Source organism: Dasypus novemcinctus, chromosome 21, assembly GCF_030445035.2.
Source record: "Dasypus novemcinctus isolate mDasNov1 chromosome 21, mDasNov1.1.hap2, whole genome shotgun sequence".
Taxonomy (NCBI): Eukaryota; Metazoa; Chordata; class Mammalia; order Cingulata; family Dasypodidae; genus Dasypus; species Dasypus novemcinctus.
The window spans coordinates 60,349,719-60,368,168 of record NC_080693.1 but is presented as its reverse complement, the minus strand read 5'-3'; positions in this window follow the sequence as shown (position 1 = coordinate 60,368,168).

Sequence of the window (18,450 nt, the reverse complement as noted above, 5' to 3'; positions counted from 1 at the left end):
TTTTCTAGTCTTGTATTTATTAATTCTATCTTAATTATTAAAATTCCTTGTTCATGAAGTTTTTTCAAACTTTCATTTTGAATCTATCTTTTTTCCTTGACTAAAGTGTTCTAAAATTTTGTCTTTCCTACCAAGGGAATCACTCTTTGCCTCTGAGAATCTCAATATCACTAAAATTATCCATTTATATTTCAGTTAAATTTTAAAAGGAATACAGGCATAAAGAAGGCAAGTTACATTGCGAAAAGTATGAAAGCGTGTGTTGTACTTAGATCTATAGCTTCCCTAATTATATCCAACATTTAAGGAGCATTAATGGATTTAGCAGTACCCTAGAACCTTAGCCTTAGGGAAAATTTCTCCAAGAGTTCTATATTTCTTTCCTAAGCCATAATTTATCTCAGACAGATTTACCTTTTGGGCAGTTACGGCTGGGTATTTATTTTATTTTTAATTATATCCTTCTTTGAATGATCACAAAGCATACTTATTATGCCCTATAAAAGTGAATATTCTAAAAATGTTATTTTACATTACTAATCTGAGGGCATAAAAATTCTAAAAGAAAAAACATGTACTTAGATGTATGGAAGAAAGAAGAACAATGAGTAATCAAGCAAAAGGGAATTGAGAAAACAGTCATAAATTTAAAGATTTATAGAACTGAAAGCCACTTTAAAGAACCTCTATGCCAATGATTTTCAAACTGTGTTTTGAGTCACTGAATAAAATCCAGAAAACGGATGTAAAGGACAATACAAATTAATTATAGGATAAAAGTGGCAGTTTAAAATCAGTATGGAAAGGAAGTATTATTCAATAAATAGTTTTGGACAGCTAGCTAACTTTGGAAGGAAGGAAGGAAGGAAGAAAGGAAGGAGGGAAGGAGGGAAGGAGGGAAGGAGGGAAGGAGGGAAGGAGGGAAGGAGGGAGTAGGTTGAGGCGTACTACTTCATTTGTCCAACCAAAAAATATTCAGTTGTATGAAAAACATAAAAATGAAACTGATAAAGTACTAGCGGATATATTGAGGGATTTCTAAACATACTATTCACCATATTCTAAGCAACATGCACACATAAGTCATGAAGAAAAAATAGTCAATTAATGTAAATTAAAATGATCTCTACTGTCATTAGTGGGCACCACATCGGGCTCATCAGTAACACCACTCTTCTGCCAAAATACAAGGTCTTTGGAAATCCAAATGTTCTCATTCTCCATAATGGGTTCACTAGGCTCTATGTCCCACAACTCAGAAACTGTTTTGGTTTCCTCATCTCCCTATCACAGAGGAAGCAGCTCAATAAGTGCTGTCTCTGGGGTCATCACAGTCAGCATCCACTGCAGGGTCTGAACACCAGCCAAACTTTCAAGCAGGTACAATCAGATCCAATCCTGGTAGTGTAAACCTGGGAACTAGGGTCAGGTCAGCAGTAGACATTGCCTAGGAATAAAAGAATATTGAGGGAAGCAGATTTGGCTCAACTGATAGAAAGTCCACCTACCATATGGGAGTGTCCAGGGTTCAAACCCAGGGCTTCCTGACCCATGTGGTGAGCTGGCCCACATGCAATGCTGATGTGTGCAAAGAGTGCCGTGCCATGCAGGGGTGTCCCCCATGTGGGAGCTCTCCATGTGCAAGGAGCGCACCCAGCAAGGAGAGCCGCCCTGTGTGAAAAAAGTGCAGCCTGCCCAGGACTGGCACTGCACACATGGAGAGCTGACACAGCAAGATGACACAACAAAAAGAGACACAGATTCCTGGTGCCACTGACAAGAATGCAAGCGGACACAGAAGAACACATAGCAAATGCACAGAGAACAGACAATGAGGGGGGCGGGGGGGGGTGGCCAGGAAGGGGAGAGGAAAAAAAGCCCTAAAAATAAATAAATAAAAATAATTTGTTAAAAAAGAAAAAAAAGAACATTGAGTTTATTAGTCTTTTCAGTACCTCAGGGATCCTCAAATTCCTCCATTTGGATCTTAGTGGGTAATGCCATCTTAAATTTAAACCCTTCCATTTCATAAGACATCTTCACCAGGGTAAGTAGAAACTGGTTTCTCTCTCTGAACCACCTACTTATCCCATCTGAGCCCATTGCAGCATTACACGGAGCAAGGCCAATCACTCACACAAGACCCTCTGTGCCACACTGCCATGGCTGTGCTCCAGTTTTCTATTTTGAGACCAAAATTTCAAAGTTGTTTCATCTATACCTCATTGATTGTGGTATCACCATCATAACAACTTTACATTTAATCTACCACAATTCATCTCTATTCTACTTATGCAGCCCAGAATTAAACACATTTTCCAGATGTATTCTGAATGATCAGGAAGGAGTAAGGCTGCCCTATCTGACTTTTAATTACTACATTTCCATCAAATGTACAGTGTTTGCATTCTGGCTTTTTGGCCATAAGTGGCTGGCAGTAATGAGGTTACTATCATGTGAAACAGCTTTTTCACTAGAAACTGCTTCAGTCTCTTCTTATAGATGTTCAATGGTTGTCTACACCCCAGCAATCCTCAAACTCTTTTTCTGCATAATTCCAGAAGTAGCATGGCTCATTTTGGTGACAATAACATAACCTGAAGAAGGGGTTGGAAGATGGACCCAACCTCAGGTTGTATAGATAAGTTACTTAAATTTTCCTCAAAAATTTAGGTATATTTACTCTTCCCCAGACTCACATACCATGCTGCATCAATAGCCATTCCTTTAGATCTAAGAGTGGCTCTGATATTTTATCTTGCTAGACATTGGTCTCTTGTCCAATGATGTCTAAAGCATATTCACTCTCTCCCAACCTCATGGGCTCCAAATATTTTAATAAACATATTCATGGAAAGTCTTTCAAAGTTGGGATATCCATGACTGTCCACGGAAGCATCAGTCCAAGATAGGAATGGCTATACAAAGACCACCCTGAAGTGGAAAACAACACCTATTTGGAAGAACGTAATATAAAGATAGGATTTCCCAGTTAATGTCCTCATCCTTCCCTGGGTTCCCTTGATACACAAGGAAAAAAATCTCATATATCCATGTTAACCGATGGACTGACAGCATTCCTCCTCTTTTGAAACAGTAGTCATTTAGTTAAGCATTTTTGTACATTCTAAGGTTTTTCTCCATATCCACTTAAAAATAGTTTTATGTCTTTTGATTTGGATATCTGTTTCTCACTCCTTTCTTGACGATAAAGACCTAGAGAATGAAATCCAGTCAACAACTAGAATAATGAAACAGAAAAGTAATAGGGCATCTTCAGAGCCCAGCAATTCAACAGACCTAGTAAGATGGTCAGGTACAAATCAGAATAAAGGCAAGGTCACTGGTCAGTCAACTTGGGATGGTGTGATGGTGAATTTTACGTGTGGCCTTGGCTAGAGGTCCATTGTTTGGTAAAACACTAGCCTAGATGTTGCTCTGAAGGTATTTTGTAAGGGCAATTAACATTTACAGTCAGTTGACACTACAAAGATTACTCTTTTTTTTTTTTATCATGTGACATTCATTGCACAGCCTCACCCAAAGGTAACCCTATTCCCCCATTTTATCCCTTCCCTGCACAAACACTTACCTCCAGCTTATCACAGATTTCACCCATGTAGGTGTCAGCTCACATCCTTCCTCTCCCCCCAATTTCTTTTAAGCTTATCATCCAGTCTCCAGCAATCCGAGGCAGCTTGGTTTACCTATTTCATATCATTGAGGTCATGTAGTATTTGTCCCTCAATGCCTGGGTTGCTTCACTCAACATAAGGTTCTCAAGATTCATCCATGTTATCACATGTGTTTGTAGTGTATTCGTTCTTAAAGCTGAGTAGTATTCCATTGTATATATATATATACCACATTTTATTTATCCATTCATCTGTTGATGGGCATTTGGGTTGATTCCAACTTTTGGCAGCAGTGAACAATGCTGCTATGAACATTGGTGTGCATATATCAGTTTTTGTTCTTGTTTTCAGTTCTACTGGGTATATAACCAGCAGTGGAATTGCTGGGTCATATGGAAAATCTATAGCTAGTTTTTTGAGAAACCGCCAAACTGTCCTCCAGAATGGCTGGATCCTTCTGCATTCCCACCAGCAGTGGATGAGTGTTCCCATTCCTCCACATCCTTTCCAGCATTTGTAGTCTTCTGTTTTTTTCATTGCGGCCAATCTTATGGTAGTAAGATGGTATCTCATTGTAGTTTTGATTTGCATTTCCCTAATAGCTAGAGATTTGGAGCATTTTTTCATGTGTTTTTTAGCCATTTGTATTTCTTCTTTGGAGAAGTGTCTGTTTAAATCTTTTTCCCATTTTTAAAATGGGTTCTCTGTCTTTTTATTTTCAAGATATAGGAGTTCTTTATATATGCAGGTTATAAGTCTCCTATCAGGTATATGGTTACCAAATATTTTCTCCCATTGTGTAGGCTCTCTTTTCACTTTCATGACAAACTCCTTTGAGGTGCAGAAGGCTTTAATTTTGAGGAAGTCCCATTTATCTATTTGTTCTTTTGCTGCTCGTGCTTTTGGTGTGATGTTCATGAAGCCATTTCCTATTACAAGGTCCTGTAGATGCTTCCCTACACTGCTTTCCAAAGTCTTTATGGCCTTGTCTCTTATATTTAGGTCTTTGATCCATCTTGAGTTGATTTTTGTATAAGGTGTGAGTTGGTAATCATCTCTCATTCTTTTACATATGGATATCCAGTTCTCCAGGAACCATTTGTTGAATAGGCCTTTCTCTCCCAGTTGAGAGGGTTTGAAGGCTTTATCAAACATTATATGACTATATATGAGGATCTATATCAGAACTCGCAATTCGGTTCCATTGGTCTGTGTATCTCTCCTTGGGCCAATACCTTGCTGTTTTCACTACTGTAGCTTTGTAGTATGTCTTGAAGTCAGGTAGAATGATTCCTCCAATTATGTCTTTCTTTTTCAATATGTCTTTGGTTATTTGGGGCCTCTTTCCTTTCCAAATCAATTTCATAGCTAGTTCCTTAAAGAATGCTGTGTTGATTTTTATTGGGATTGCATTGAATGTGTAGATCAGTTTTGGTAGGATAGACATTTTAATAATATTTAGTCTTCCTATCCATGAACAGGGAATATTCTTCCATTTATTTAGTCTTCTTTGATTTCCATGAACAGTGTTGTGTAGTTCTCTGTGTATAAGTTTTTTATATCTTTAGTTAAATTTATTCGTAGGTATTTGAAATTTTTTTATTGACTTTTGTAAATGGTATTTGTTTCTTGATTTCCTCCTGAGATTTCTCAGTACTGGTGTACAGAAATGCTACTGATATTTGCGCATTGATCTTGAAACCTGCGACTTTACTAAACTCATTTATGAGTTCTAGAAGCTTTGTTGTAGACCTTTCAGGATTTTCTATGTATAGGATCATGTCATCTGCAAATAATTAAATTTTGACTTCTTCCTTTGCAATCTGAATGTCTTTTATATCTGGTTCTTGCCTCAGTGCTCAAGCAAGTACTTCTAAGACAATGTTAAATAGAAGAGGTGATAGTGGGCATCCTTGTCTTGTTCCTGATCTTAGAGGGAAAGATTTTAGAATTTCACCATTGCAAATGATGTTGGCTGTGGGTTTTTCATATATACTCTTTATCATGTTCAGAAAATTTCCTTGTATTCCAATCTTTTGCAGTGTTTTTATTAAGAAAGGGTGCTGTATTTTGTCAAATGCTTTTTCTGCATCTATAGATATAATCATGTGATTTTTTTTCCTTCAATCTGTTTATATGGTGTATTACATTGATTGATTTTTTTATGTTGAACCAGTCTTGCATACCCAGAATGAATCCCACTTGGTCATGGTGTATAATTCGTTTAATGTGTTGTTGAATATGGTTAGTAAGTATTTTGTTGAGGATTTTTGTGTCTAGGTTCATTAGAGAAATTGGTCTTTAATTTTCCTTTCTTGTGGTGTCTTTGTTTGGCTTTGGTACTAGGGTAATGTTGGCATCATAGAATGAGATAGGTAATGTTCCTTCTGTTTTGATTTTTTGGAAGAGTTTCAGCAAGATTGGTATTAGCTCATTCTGGAATGTTTTGTAGAATTCATCTGTGAAGCCATCTGACCTGGGGCTCTTCTTAGTTGGGAGGCTTTTAATGACTGATTCTATCTCTTTACTTGTGATTGTTTTGTTGAGATCATCAATTTCTTCTTTCATCAATATAGGCTGCTTATGTGTTTCTAGGAATTTGTCCATTTCCTCTGAATTGTCATTTTTGTTGGAATATAGTTTTTCAAAGTATCCTCTTATGATAGTCTTTATTTCTGTGGTGTCAGTGGTGATATCTCCTTTCTCATTTCCTATTTTGTGTATTTGCATCTTATCTCTTTTTTTCTTTGTTAGTCTAGCTAAGGGTTTGTCAATTTTATTGATCTTCTCAAAGAACCAGCTCTTGGTTTTGTTTATCTTTTCAAGTGCTTTCTTATTTTCTATTTCATTTAGTTCTGCTCTTATCTTTGTTATTTCTTTCTTTTTTCTTCCTGTGGGGTTACTTTGTTGTTTTTTACTAATTCCTCCAAATGTACAGTTAGTTCTTCAATTTTTGCTCTTTCTTCTTTTTTGATGTATGAATGTATGGCTGTAAATTTCCCTCTCAGTACTGCTTTTGCTACGTCCCATAAGTTTTGGTATGTTGCGTTATCATTTTCATTAGTTTCAAGGTAGTTATTAATTTCTTTTGAGATTTCCTCTTTGACCCACTGTTTTTCTAAGAGTGTGCTATTTAATTTCCATATCTTGGTGTGAAATCTGGGCCTCTGGCCCTTGCAGATTTCCAGCTTCACTCCATTGTGGTCAGAGGTATCATTTTGTATGATTTTGATCTTTCTGAATTCATTGAGCCTTTCTTTGTGGCCTAGCATATGGTCTATCTTGGAGAATGATCCACGTGCACTTGAGAAAAATGTATATCCTGCTGTATTCGAGTGTGATGATCTGTATATGTCTATTACGTCCAGCTCCTCTAATATACTGTTTAAAGTTTTTGTTTCTTTATTGATTCTCTTTTGAGATGTTCTGTCCAAAGTTGACAGTTGCGTATTAAAGTCTCCCACTATAATTGTAGAGGCATCTATTCTTTCACTTAGGCTTTCCAGTGTTTGCCTCACATATTTGGTCGTGCCCTTGTTAGGAACATAAATATTTATGATTGTTCGTTCTTCTTGAAAGATTATCCCTTTCACTAATATGTAGTATCCATCTTTGTCTCTCACAATTATTTTGCATTTAAAGTCTATTTTGTCTGATATTAATACAGCTACTCCTGCTTTTTTTTAGTTATTGTTTGCTTGTAAGATTGTTTTCCAGCCATTCACTTTCAATCTCCTTGAATCCCTAGGTCTAAGATGTGTTTCTTGTAGACAGCATATAGATTAGTTATACTTCTTTATCCAATCTTCCAGTCTGAATCTTTTGACAGGTGAGTTTAATCCATTGACATTCAGTGTTATTACTTCCAAGGAATTGTTTATGTTAGCCATATTTTGTTTGGACTTGTGTTTGTCATGTTTTGTTTGATTTTTTCCTTCTCTTTTTGTCTTTTTTGTTGTTCTTACACTCTCCTCCAACTCTGCCTCTCCTGTTTTTTTCTTTCTTCCTGCAGAACTCCCTTTAGTATTTCTTGGAGGGCAGCGTTCTTGTTGGCATAGTCTTTTAATTTCTGTTTATCTGTGAATATTTTGAACTCTCCATCATTTTTGAATGCCCTAGCTTAGCTGGGTAGAGTACTCTTGGTTGGAAATTTTTTTCTTTTAGTACCTTGACTATATCATACCACTTCCTTCTTGCCTCCCTGGTTTCAGATGAGAAATCAGCACTTAATCTTATGGAGCCTCCCTTGTATGTGATGGTTCTCTTTTCTCTCGCTGCTTTTAGAATTTTCTCTTTGTCTTGAGCATTAGATAATTTGACAAGTATATGTCTTGGGGTGGACCTGTTGGGATTTATGGTGTTTGGGGTGCGTTGTGCTTCCTGGACATGTACATCCATCTCTCTCAGTAGATTTGGGAAGTTTTCAGCCATTATTTCCTCCAACACCCTTTCTGTTCCATTTCCCTTCTTTTCTCCTTCTGGGATGCCCATAATGCATATGTTTGTGCATTTTGCATTGTCATTCAGGTCCCTAAGTCCCAGCTGGATTTTTTCTATCTTTTTATCGATCAGTTCTAGTATCTGTTTGATTTCAGATGTACTGTCTTCCACGTCACTAGTTCTCTCCTCTGCCTCTTCTAATCTGCTGCTATTTACTGAGAGTGTATTTTTGATTTCTTGAACTGTGGTGTTCATCACCATCATATCTGTTATCTTTTTGCATATGTCTGCAATTTCCTCTCCAAGTGTTTTCTTCATATTGTTAATCTCTTCCTTTACTTCATATACTTCTCTGATATATGTTTTGAGATCTTTAATTACTTGTCTGATATTCTGCTCCTCTTCCTGGTTTTTAGTTTCTTCATTGGATTTGGCCATGTTTTGCTGATTATTGGTTTGGTTTGTAGTTTTTTGTTGCTGTCTGGTCATCATTTTATCTTGACAGGTTTAATCAGTTCCTTAGCTTCTTTGTCTAGCCTTGGGGATTAATTAGTTGTTGTTCCTGTGTAAGTGTTATGTCTTCTCTTTGTCACTTTGTTCTTCTTACTCTATTTTCTTGTTGCTGGCTAAGTTCACTTTGAAGGAAAATATTAGGGCCAGGGAAAGCAAAATCAGTAAGAAAAGAAAATGTATAAAGTAGTATTGGTAATAAATGTTAACAGAGCAACAATGTGAGATCTAGGAGAGTGGATATTAGACTCATCTAAGTTGTGTAGAGTTATAGCAGTAAGTAGAGTACCTATAATGAGACAGTCAACTGAATATGGGGAGGAATATAGTATGAATTAAAAGGCCAGTGTTTTCATGAGAGAGGGAAAGAGAAAAGAAAGACAATAATATCAAGAGTGGATAAAAGACAGAAAACAGAACAAAGGTATTAGAAATAAAAGTCAACAATTTGGGGGCCAAAGAAAGGGAGGTGGAATGTAAGAGAAACAATAGATGATGGAGCATAGAAAGATGTAGGGGAAAGGGGATAGTGTAGGTGGCCAAAATCAATACACACAGAAAAGAGGAAATGTAGGATGAGGAAACATAGTAAATGTGAAGCACTCCCTGCACTACCTATTATATAAAGAAAAGAAAATAAAAAAGAGGAAAAAGAGAGAAGAGAAAAAGGGGGGCAAAGAAAAGGGGGGGACAAGGAAGAAAAAAAAGAAAAAGAAAAAAAAACTAAATAAATGAAAAAGAACCTTGGGAGATAAAACGGGAGAAAAGTCAAGGAGACAATGCAATATTAGCAACCACAACAAAAACAAACAAACAAACAAACAAAAAAGGACCAACTTTTCAAGCTAGGAATCCTCTTTGCAGTTAAATAATACACTTAGGGATCTGACCTTCCCCCTTTCTCCTTTCCTCACTTCTCTCTCTCCCAGGGCAGCAGGAAAGTTGCCTGAGAAGTCCGGTAGGAGATTCAAGTAGGTCCTTGTTGAATCAACTCAACACAGAAGACTATGACTCTATTTCCAGCGTGAGAGCACCTACACCTCACCAGAAACCCCAAATATGCTATTGGAAGCTTGGATAGCACCTCCTACAGTCCCTCCCCCTTAGGTGTGCTAGGGGAGGGCTAATTGATTTTCTGACTCCACCTTCTCCCAGACCAAGTTTCCTATCCCAGGACATTTAGGTAAATTGGGATTTCTCAGCACATTCGCCTCTCCTTTCTTCCCAGACTCTCCCCAAATCAGCTAGTACACTCCTCCAAGCTCAAGGAGAGAGAAAGAAAAAAAAAAACAACAACACTAAATGCAGAGGGCTAGGGTAAACAAGGACCTCAGACAGACCTCAGGGTGCAGTGGATTCGGGGATGGGAAGTCCATGATTTTGCAGATTCAAGGTGTGTGAGTCTCTGGAGTGTGGGCCACCAGGGTCTAGGGGACACAGACCTGGGAACCACGCATCCAGTTAACACGGGGCCTGGGAGCACCGCAGCACAACAAAGCCTTCAGGGATCACCTCTGCTGGGCCGCCAGCCCTAGGGGGGGCGGGGGGTCCCACCCACAACTTCTGACCTCCATGTCAGAAACCCAAAATTTCACCTCTCACAAGAATCTCTTCTAGTGGACATGGTGGACGATGGGTATGGGGAAGGGCAGGAGGAGATGAGAGATGGAGGCATCTTTGGGACATGGAGCTGCCCTGGATGGTGCCTCAGAGGTAATCACCGGACATTGTAAATCCTCATAGGGCCCACTGGATGGAATGGAGGAGAGTGGGGGCCATGATGTGGACCATTGTCTATAAGGTGCAGAGGTGCCCAAAGATGTACTTACCAAATCCAATGGATGTGTCATGATGATGGAAAAGAGTGTTGTTGGGGGGGGGGGGGGGGAGGGGGGGTGGGGGGGTGGGGATGAATGGGACCTCACATATATATTTTTAATGTAACATTATTACAAAGTCAATAAAAAAAAATTAATTAAAAAAAAAAAAAGAATCTCTTCTGTCACTGTCTCTCCAAATCGACATCCAGACACCTCCCACCCTGCAAGACCCTGGAACAGCCCGCTCAGGGTTTGGGAACACCCCAGCACAACAAAGCCTTCAGAAATCGCTGCAGCCGGGCTACCAGCCCCAGGGGGAAGGGTCCCGCCCACAACCTCCGACCTCCATGCAAGAGACCCAAAATTCTACCTCTTGCAAGAATCTCCTCTGTCACCATCCCACCAAATCGATGTCCAGATACCTCCTGCCCTGCAAACACCCAAAACAGTCTGGTCCAGCAGGACTCCGACCCTATTCAGCCGCTTCTTTGCAGGAGAGATTATGAGGTGCACTCACTCAGATGCCATCTTGCCCCGCCTCCACAAAGATTACTCTTGGTAATGTGATAATGTGTGTGGGCCTCATCCAATCAGTTGAAGGCTTTGAGAGCAAAGAACTGAAGTTTCAAGAAAAAAGAAGAAATTCTACCTAAACATGACAACATCCACTCCACTTTGAATTTCCATCCTGCTGCTTCCTGTGCTACCAGGTTGGATTATGTTACTACCCACCCCCCCACACACCCCCACAGAAAAAATTAAAACACGTTCTTAATCTTAACACATTCCTGTGGGCATATACCCATTGTAAATAGGACATCTTGAAGACTTTATTTTTAGTTAAGTCAGAATTAGAAGGTAAATCAGCTCCAGAGAGCAGATAATCAAAGGAACTGAACTTTATAGGGTAGCTGGACAGAGAGTTTCTAGCTATCTCCACAGTCAACTTCCCCTAAAAGTCCTAAAACTGAGTTCTAGACATTTGTCTGTCGAGAGAAAAAAAGAGCAATTTTTCATGATTTAGTTGTCCTCCTTGAAGCATTTTGATATAGTTATAAATTTCAAAAATAGGTATGATTATGTTTGTAAACTTGTTTGTACTTGGCCGTGATTGAATTATGATTAGGGCTTTGATTGGGCCATGTCAGTAGGACGTTGAATCCCTACCCCTTGGTGGATGGGGACTCACAGATAAAAGACATGGCAAAAGGCAGAGTTAGAGTTTTGCTGTTGGAGTTTTGATGGTGGAGTCTGGGACTGGAGACCTGGCAAGCAAGCACACAGAGGAGCTTAGTTGTGAGGAAAGAGAGCAAGCCACGGGAAGAGAGGAACCCTCAGTCCAGAGAGGAGCAAGCCCTGGGAAGAGAGGAACCCAGGAAACCTGAGCCCTGGCTGATGTCAGCAGCCATCTTGGTCCAACACGTGGCAAAAGACTTCGGTGAGAGAAGTAACTTATGCTTTATAACCTGGTAACTGTAAGTTTCTACTGCAAATAAGTATCCTTTATAAAAACCAACAGATTTCTGGTGTTTTGCATCAACACCCCTTTGGCTGACTAATATACTCCTTAGAACAGTTCTTTGTTTCCCATAAAAAACTCTAGAAAATGGATTCACAGTGGGGAGAAGAATATATTTTAGTGATTTTATTCTCGTATCAGTGATTCCCTGTTTCACAGGTAATACTTCAAACTGTCTTTTCTCAGCTGACCTGCAGTGAATGAGCCATCAGACTAAAACATAGTTGCATCCTTCCTGGTCACCAAAAAGAATTGAACCTAAAAGAATCATTATCACCTGCGTATAGGCATGATGTGCTATGCAACATGAGATGGATGCACTGAGCACCTAGAGAGGAAGGCTAAAACCCTTCTTCAAGGAATCTAAAGCAAGGAAGACACACAAGAGGCAATCCAAGAAGAGGTGACAGGATGGATCCAAATAGGTAAGGAGAAGGAATTAATGTTTCCCATTCACCTTGAAAAATTTAACCAGGAACATACACTTGCCTAATTTGATAATCACCTATTTAGTAAGGCAAACAATAACAAAGAAATTGTCGCTGCTGCCGACAGCAGCCTTTCTCAGGGTATAAAAGGGGACCTCGGGCAAGGAGACATCTAAACCATAAGTACCCACTTTCCTGTAAACTCACGCAGAGTCTCCACCCTCTGACACCATGGTCAACTCCTGTTGTGGCTCCGTCTGCTCTCACCACAGCTGTGGCCAAGACCTCTGCCAGGAGTCCTGCTGCCTCCCCAGTTGCTGCAAGACCACCTGCTGCTGCCCCAGCTGCTCCATGTCCAGCTGCTGCAGGCCCCGGTGCTGCCAGGTTGTGTGATGCTAACCACGCTGCTGTCGCCCCAGCTGCTGCCACCCCACCTGACACCAGATCACCTGCTGCCACCCTTCTTGCTGTGTTTTCCACCTGCTGCAGGCCCCAGTGCTGCCAGGGTGTGTGCAGCCACCCCGTTTTCTGCTGCCCAAGCTGCTTCATTTCCAGCTGCTGCCGCCCAGTATGTTGTCAGGCCACCTGCTGCCGCCTAAGTGGTTGCTCTGGTGGTTTTTGCTGCTGAGTGCCCTGAGCTGCACCCATCTGCTCAGCAACCAATCTTGTTGATGAAATGGGGCCATAAGCTGAATCATGAGCGGTCCACTGTACTACCTCTGTTCTGCTGCTTATGAGACCGACCTCCAAATATAATGCTCCCCCACATCTTTGTTACTATTGCTTTTCAAATGGACACAAAGTTTGAATTTTCCCTGAGATCTATGAATCAACATATCACGCCAAATTCAATACTTGTTCTCCGCCAGATTCCTTTATCTTAAATAAATCTTAATTTTCCAGGCATAGAAATATAAGGGCATCATTTCTTATTATTTTTTCTTCTTAAATTGCCATTCTTAGCTATCAATTACTCCATTATTCTCTTCAGAAAGAGTAGATTGTAACACATGATTTCTGGAACCCCAGCTCAATTCCCTCAGCACCTCTCATTCTGGTACAAGATTTGGTGTCTTACAGAAAGCAACTGTGACCCTCTGCCTGAGGACTTTCTCTGGATTAAGGAGCAAGATTGGGGCAGGAGAGAGATGTGGTGGGGGGTAGTGTCTCTATGAACACCCCCTCAACTAATGAGGGGTGGATAACGCCCCAGCATCTTTCCCCTTAAGTGGGAGGTGTGTTGAACCAGTTTCTGGAGGTTCTCAGTGGTGTCACAGTCAACTCTCAAGGAGTTTATCATCAGCTAAACACGAAGTCTTTTGAACATCTTCTTCTTTTTTCAAGTATTGCACAGTTGTTTTCAGACAAGTAGCCTTCAATACTTTTTCCACCTCATTATATCTGAAAGAGAAGACACACTTCCAATCAGGAACACTACTCACCATGAAAGTAACTCTCATCCTAAAGGAGGTTGTGCTTGTGGGGCTATGAACCTAAGCTATAAGCAAAGCCCCACAGAAGGAGTCTTGTCTAAGTGATTTATTAAGAGACTACTCTCAAGAGAAATCTGTAAGACATCCTGAGGGAAGCTGGGCAAGATCGTAGAAGCTAAGTCAAGTTGTGATTTCAGTTGGATTCTATCCTCTGCTCAGCCCACAGGAAGCTCTAGAGTATAAGTGAGACCATAGACCTGTTCCTCCTTAAGGAAGGTGACTGGGCTTTGTGCTCTCCTCTGCTGGGAGAAAACCCTCCTCATGAGGTGGCTCCTTAGGCTGAGGACAATTGTGCAAACACAATTGTGGAGAAGAGTGCAGATGATCATTCAGCCCCTATCAGCCAATATGCACATTAGCTTGGGGATTGGGGCACTTAACTGGTTAAAGGGATCTGGACAGGACATCATGTACTACTCTGGCACTGCTCGGGTGCACCTATTTCTCTAATTAAATCACTCCCACAAGTTGGTTAAAATTCCTAGAGAAACTTACAAGGGAAAAGTTAGTGGGCACCACTTCTGCTGGTCTAGGCCACGTAGCTGGTGGGGGACCTAGATCCTCATTCCAGAGTCCTGAGCCCTTGGTTACTGTGCACTGACTCAGCTATCACTGTTTTTCTGACCATCTGCAGTTAAACCTGGTAAGAGGAACACCAAGAATTGCCCAGTGAGTCTCCAAAGCCTGCCCCATTCATTATGATGATCAGCTCAATTACACTTCCAGTGCACATTGCTCTATTCTTTGCCTGCTGATCCTCTGGCCCTAGAATTTCAAAGTTGTAAGGCGAGAACACAACTCTAATTCCAATCAAACCCTCCTGGAGGTGGTTCCTCCCCTCTTGAACCCGGGATCTCTGGAGCCACAGCATCTACAGTTGTGGGAGAGGGGGGCACAAATGCCCTCATGTGGATTACTAGGGTGAAGGTGAGTGGGGCAACTCCTCCTTCCACCCTTGAGTTTCTGGATTAGTATTTTCTTCTTATTGGGGACACAGCACCATTATTACAGCTGTTCCTCTAGATAAAGGAACCAATGTGAAGGATCTCAATTAACTGGGTAAATGACCACCAGGGAAATCTGTGAATCTAATGGATCCATTGTAAGAATAACCAGGATTAAGACGCCATTTGTTTTTTGACCACCTTGTCATCTTCTAATAGGAAGCCCATGATCCTAGTGACAGTGTCAGCTCAGATCTGTTACCCAACAGCATTCAGTTATTTGTGTGTTCCACTTCCCCTGAATAAATGCCTGAAGGTCCATTTTTCAAAAGCACTGAAGAGATCACTTTTCTATGCACCTGTTGGGGTCCTTTCTCCTAGAGCACTGGCCTCTCCTTCAGTCGAATATTTCTGGGTCTGAAAAGTGGTTCAAGTCTGGAAACTGGGCAAAGGTCCCTTCTTTCCATTGGGGAGGCTGACCTGCACTTTTGATAAATTATGTTTTTATCTTTTAAATATAGATATGTATGTATGTATATATATATTTATATATTAAGCTCTACCCTTGTTGGCTGCCTATCTATCTTGCTCTGAGGAACTATCCTCTATTATTCACATCCATAGAACCCTGATTACTATGGGTCAACAACCAGCTATTGTGCCCAGCTGACTGACCATTACAATAATTATACTCATTTACTTCCTTTTTTTTTTAAAAGATTTATTTATTTATTTGTTTCTCTCCCCTTCCCCCCTGCCCCAGTTGTCTGTTCACTGTGTCCATTTGCTGCGTGTTCTTTGTCTGCCTCTGTTGTTGTCAGCAGCACGGGAATCTGTGCCTCTTTTTGTTGCGTCATTTTGTTGCATCAGCTCTCCGTGTATGCGGCGCCATTTCTGGGCAGGCTGCACTTTCTTTCACGCTGAGCAGCTCTCCTTATGTGGCGCACTCCTTGCGCATGGGGCTCCCCTACGCAGGGGACACCCCTGCATGGCACGGCACTCCTTGCATGCATCAGCACTGCACATGGGTCAGCTCCACACCTGTCAAGGAGGCCCGGGGGTTTGAATCAAGGACCTCCCATGTGGTAGACGGACGCCCTAACCACTGGGCCAAGTCCGCTTCCCTCATTTACTTCTTATAGTTAAATGCTGCTGCATGACCTCTTCTCTGTACGCTAATCATTCCCATTGCCACTCATTATTTCCTACCACAAATTCCAACCTTTAGAGAATAGCCACTACTGAATTTTTCAGTCATACTGATAACCTCCTTTACCTGCTCATTCCTTATTGCCTTAATAAATATGAATCCTCTAGGCCCTCCCAGGGAACACAGGTGATTGGGCTTTCCTGTCTTTTTTTTTTTTTTAAGATTTTTATTTTTTTTAAATTTTTATTTAATTCCCCTCCCCTCCCCCGGTTGTCTATTTTCTGTGTCTTTTTGCTGCGTCTTGTTTCTTTGTCCGCTTCTGTTGTCGTCAGCGGCACGGGAAGTGTGGGCGGCGCCATTCTTCGGCAGGCTGCTCCCTCCTTCGCGCTGGGCGGCTCTCCTTATGGCTGCACTCCTTGCGCGTGGGGCTCCCCTACGCGGGGGACACCCCTGTGTGGCAGGGCACTCCTTGCGCGCATCAGCACTGCGCATGGGCCAGCTCCACACGGGTCAAGGAGGCCCGGGGCTTGAACCACGGACCTCCCATGTGGTAGACGGACGCCCTAACCACTGGGCCAAAGTCCATTTCCCTCCTGTCTTATGTAGTAGATCCAATCCAGCATGTCCACTTCTCAGCCCTGTGTGATTACTTCCTCCACAACTGTGTGCTGTGTGATGCCAGATAAATCTGCACTAGCTACCCATTGCTATGAAAAAATTATGTTCAAAATTTACTAGCTTAAAACAACACACATTTATTACCTCACCATGGATCAGGAATCCAGGGAAGGCTTAACTGGGGTCTCTGCTTCTTGGCCAAAGAGCTACAATTAAAGTGTTGACTGGCATTGAGTTCTCATCCAAAAGCTAAATCGGGAAAGATCTGGTAGCATGCTCCTCTTTTGGCAACTGGATTCAATTCCTCAATTCACTCAATTTTTTTTTCTTTCTGTTTCTCACACTTTTGTGTATGTGTTAAATTTGATATTTAATCAAATGTATATTCTTAAATTTTTAACAAATCAGTTTTTTGGTACATATTAATAAAGCATAAATCCATCCAAAGTGTACAATCAATGGTATTTGGTGTAATTAAATAGTTGCACATTCATCACTTCAATAATTTTTAGACCATTTCATTATTCCAACAACAATAATAATAATAAATACAAAAAATCATCACCTCTCAATCTCTCTATGGTTCCTCTGCCATAAATAGCTGCTATTCTGTTTCTAGCTTTCTAGTTTATTTGTACATATATTTTGTAAAAAACAGTCTTATATATGCAATATCACCCATATTTGTATTTCACATGAAGTTTCACTATGTTATGTAGTGAATAGTACAGTTTCTTTCTGACTGGTAAACAGTCTGTCTTCAGTTCTTTGCTGCATGCATCTTTCTCATATAGCTTCTGGCTTCATCAAAGCCAGAGGGAGTGTCAGCTAGCAAGATGGAAGTCTCAATCTTTTGTAATTTAATCATGAAAATTATCCCCTCAATGTTGTCATATTCTATTGGTTAGAAGGAAATTACTCAAGAGTAGGAATTTTATAAAGCCATGGAAAACAAGAAAAGGAAACCTTTGGGGCTTTCGTAGAGGCTCTTACCACAAAGCTCCCATAATATTGAGTAAAACAACCAAATGTTTAAGAGCACTTACAGGAAAATTCTGTTTATATAAAATTCAAAAATATGAAAAACTAAACTATGTCACTTTGGGATGCATAACTAGGTGGCAAAACTATAAGGAAAAGTAATGAAAAGTTACCCTTAAAAGTCAGATTGTTTATTTCTAGGATGGCAAAAGGGGAATGTTGCCAAGGAAGACACAAAGGGCCCTCTCTGGGTGATGGCAGTGTTCTGTTTCATGGCTCAGGCTTTGTGTACCTAAAGGCTTGTTTCATGATTATTTATGCTAATAAAAAGAAAAGATAATTTTTAAAATTAAAAAGTGAAAAACATTTTTTAAAAAATTTTTATTGTTTTTTTAAAGATACATAGATCACAAAAAATGTTATATGAAAAAATATGAGGTTCCCATATAATCCACACCCCACCCTCCCACTCCTCCCACATCAACAACTTCTTTCATCAGTGTGCACATTCATTGCATTTGGTAAATACATTTTGGAGAACTACTGCATTGCATGGATTACAGTTTACATTGTAGTTTACACTCTTCCTCAGTACTTTCAGTAGGTTATGGCAGGATATATAATGTCTAGCATCTGTCCCTGCAATATCATTTAGGATAACTCAAAGTCCCAAAAATGTCCCCATATTGCATCTCTTTTTTCCTTTCCCTGCCCTGAGCAACTACCATGGCTACTTTCTCCATATCAATGCTACAGTTTCTTCCGTTACTAGTCACAATAGTTCTATAGTAGAATACCAGTACGTCCACTCTAATCCATATTTTATTCCTCCATCTTTGGATCCTGGGATGGTGATGTCCACTCTACCTCTCTATCGAGAGGGGCTTAGATCCCACATGGTTGATGGAGGCG